The sequence below is a fragment of the Lycium barbarum genome, chromosome 9 (assembly GCF_019175385.1).
Source record: "Lycium barbarum isolate Lr01 chromosome 9, ASM1917538v2, whole genome shotgun sequence".
NCBI classification, from domain to species: domain Eukaryota; kingdom Viridiplantae; phylum Streptophyta; class Magnoliopsida; order Solanales; family Solanaceae; genus Lycium; species Lycium barbarum.
The window spans coordinates 31,648,328-31,652,247 of NC_083345.1; positions in this window are offsets into that span (position 1 = coordinate 31,648,328).

The window sequence follows — 3,920 nt, forward strand, 5'->3', positions numbered from 1 at the left end:
CTATGAGCTGCCTCAAATGAGTGGGTTTATCAAACTTGGGTCCTGGAAACTATGTAGGCGCATTAGCCGCTGAATAGGCTGAACGCCTAGAGAACTGTTGCCTCTAACCACTTCTAAACTCACTAGAAAATCCTGAAGATATGGATCTCTTACTCTGACCCCTATCATACTCACGCTCAACCTTCTGCTGCTGCCTACGCTTCTTTAGGTTCTGAGCGTGTGCCTGAATACGATAAATATCTATGCCTGTCTGAAGTGAGGCCATCATACAGTCATCAATCAGATATGGCCCCAATCCACTCATAAATCGATAAACACGATCCTCCATCTCAGCTACCATAGCCGGAGCATATGTAGCTAAAGAATTAAAATGAAGATTGTACTCCCAAACACTCATGTTCCCCTATCTAAGGTTCAAGAACCTATCAGCTTGGGCCTGTCGAATCTCTGGCGACAAATGATATCGAAGAAAGGAATCTGTAAACTTCTGCCACACGGGTGGGGCCACATTAATCCCTCTAGAAGACACCCAAGTCTCATACCAATAAACAGCAACATCCCGTAGTCTATAGGAAGCCAACTCTACGGACTAAGTGTCTGAAGCATGCATCACCCGTAATGTCCTCAGCATTCCATCTATAAAATTCTGCGGGTCCTCATCTGGTTTCGACCTAAAGAAGTTTGGAGGGTCCAAATTAATAAAATCTCAAACCCTAGCACTAACAACCCTGTCACCACGACCTGTACCCTATCGTTGGGTCAGAGCAACCACTAACTAAGTCAACAACTGAATGACCTCTCGCATCTCCTGACCTGAGGCATCAGGATAAGGATCTGGGGGTTCTGGAGCTAGAACTTTGGCTCTTCTATGCTCATCTGAATCGGGCGGAGTATGAAAGGTCTGAGGCTCCTCATTCTAGGACTCGCCTTCCTCTATATCTGCAAGCGTTACTCATCCAGTTCTCCTACCTGCCACTGACTTGCCCTTCTAGGCCGCTGATGCTTTCCTCGTCACAGGCATTACTGAAATCATAACACGGGTCAAGGAAGGGAATCCTCACACCATGGCTTTATTGCACGATCTAAGATGAGAAAGAAAGGTAGTTTTTCTAAATGCGATAATTTTTCTAAATGCCCCGCAACCTCTTGTTTATTAGTGTGGTGCACTACACACCATAAACAAGACTCTGCTAGACACGGCTCGTAGACAACCCCAGGACGATCTGCTCTGATACCACTTTTGTCACGACCGAATTAGAGGGCCCCGACGGGCACCTGGAGCTAGCCTACCGAGCACCTCAAGACATATGTGCATCACATAATTAAACCTGAGTGGGCCATAGTGTTGTCTAATATATGTCATAAACTGTGAGGGACACAAGCTCAAAAGAGATATATACATATCTACGTCATCAAGCTAGTATCAAGTACACAAGCCGACAAGGCTGTCAAAATGAAATAGCAAAAGATGGACAGAAAAAGTCATAGAACATCTAACTGTACATATCTATCTACGAGCCAATACATGAAGTGCATAACATCATAAGGATAGGACAGGACCCCGCCATGCCCATATATACACAAAAGAATCATACCAACTGGACTGCAGCTCCAGAACAAGTCGGGTGCTCCTGTACAAGCGCTAAGAGGACAACTTAAGGGTCTGAACCATCTCTTTGTCTACCTGCGGGCATGAACGCAAAGTCCACAAACAAAAGGATGTTAGTACGGACAAAGTACTGAGTATGTAAGGCATGAGAGTAACATAAGAGAGACAAAGAAACCATAGGGTAAATGAATGTAACATGTATGTCTGAACTGTTCTTGTGAGTCAATCATGTATATAAATATTGTGCATCTGAACTGCCTCTGAGGGCTAATGATATGCGTAAATACTGTGCATGTATGGATGAGGTCATACATATAAATATGTGTATATAACGGCTGTCAAGCCTCTTTGGGCATCCCATCGTATCGCATCATATCACATTGTATCGTATCGACCACTGTGGGCTGGGCATCATCATCATCATCGTATCATCATATGCCCAGCTGATCAAGTGGTAGTGCGTATATAACACCGTTACCTTCTCCATACCCCATACATATATATTTATATAATACATATTTGCGTATATAACGGCTGAGGGGTCACATGTTTGTATATATATATGAGTGAATGCAATGCATAAACATGGTAAGAGTACAAGTAACCCTAAAGATCATATTGAATCTGAAGGAAGACTTTCTGAAGGTACGTTATAGTACATAAATCAAATGGATCATTCTTAACTCTAAGAATAGAGTTCTTATGGATTTGCGTTACGTATACGTCTAGTTCATAAGGATCATGCCAAAAAGGAAGGAAAGGGACAACCTTACATACCTCAAGTCGTCCAAGTAACCCGACAATAAGCTTGTCACCACTAGAGCGCCACTCCTATAATCAAGAATACATATACCACTTAGATGGCGCTTGTATATCAATGATAACGCAATTCCAAAATAATTTACACAACAACTCCGTATGATCTCCTTTAACCTCATATTCTCCATATTTAAAGATATGCCATTGAACAACCCCATATACACTTGTATATGACCCTTCCTCAACATTACTATCTCTCATAATAAAATTATACTCAAAACATGCCAACAATTGTAGCTCCAGTTAATTTACAACTCAAAATATTATCAAATTCATATTTGAACTTTCTTTCATTTTCATCTCCTCAAATCTTAACATATTTACCACATAAACTCATAAACATGAAACTAAGATGGAATCTTACCTCAAAACTCAAGGACACTTCAATTCCAAGATAACTTTTCCTTGAAATACCCTCCAAAGCTTTTACAAGAAGAGGAGACAAGCTTAAACCTCACTTGAAACCCTAAGTACTTTGATCTTCACTCTGATCTTTGATTTAGGCTTGGAGAAATGTTTGAATATGTTTGGAGAGGTCTCTAGAGCCTCATGAACTTGGGGCTATGTCTAAAATGACTTAAAAAGAAAAGGGGTCATCATATAAAAAATCAGAAAAATTCCACCGACATTGGAAAATACTGGCCGTATCTCTGGCTGTATAACATTATAAGGTCAACTTTCTGGCCGTATATGGTCCGTATAGTTGGCCGTATAATACCTCCTCAAATTTCTGCTTCTCTATAATTTTTTTAAATCCTTAAATATGGTCCATATCTCAAAATACGGACCATATCCCACTTATACGGTCCATATACTGTATTTTCCAAAAATAATTTTTAACGAACCTTTCCTCTTCGATTCACTTATTCTCTAATCTTTCCGTAACTTACCAAATATGAATTTAAACACTTATAAGCACAAGTTAAGCATGTCCAACCTCATATAATCTTGAAGGCAAATCTCGGTATCCAAAAATTAAGGCAACTAACGTACGACGAATCTTAATGCATAAACTAAATATGTAACATGTAAGGTGTCCACGGACTTGGGAAACATATATAGCTTCATTGACAAGGTATGTACGGCTTTGTTTCCTCTTTGTGGAATGACTAGAACTCGTTGAACTTTCCGTTGAAACATTTCTGATAAAAATATGAGATGAACATGCCTCTTTGTGATTAAACTAAGTTCTGACCTATAAGTTTGATTTATCTCAAGTAATATTCATGCTTCTATATCTTTTGTAGCCATCAATTGAAATGTTTCTGCTAAAGTTGAATTGACCATGTACTATCCAATTGAGTTGAACTCTTTTTTATGTGTAATTCATGTCAAATATCTTACATGTTATCCTTGTCTATTTTCTCTTGAATTGAAGAATAAAGGACATAGTGACAATGACGATAGTCGATCGAGGATAACGCCGATAGGTCACTCTGACTCTCTTTATGATGTCTCTTCTGGGGTCGATCTTGCATTACACTTCTATATA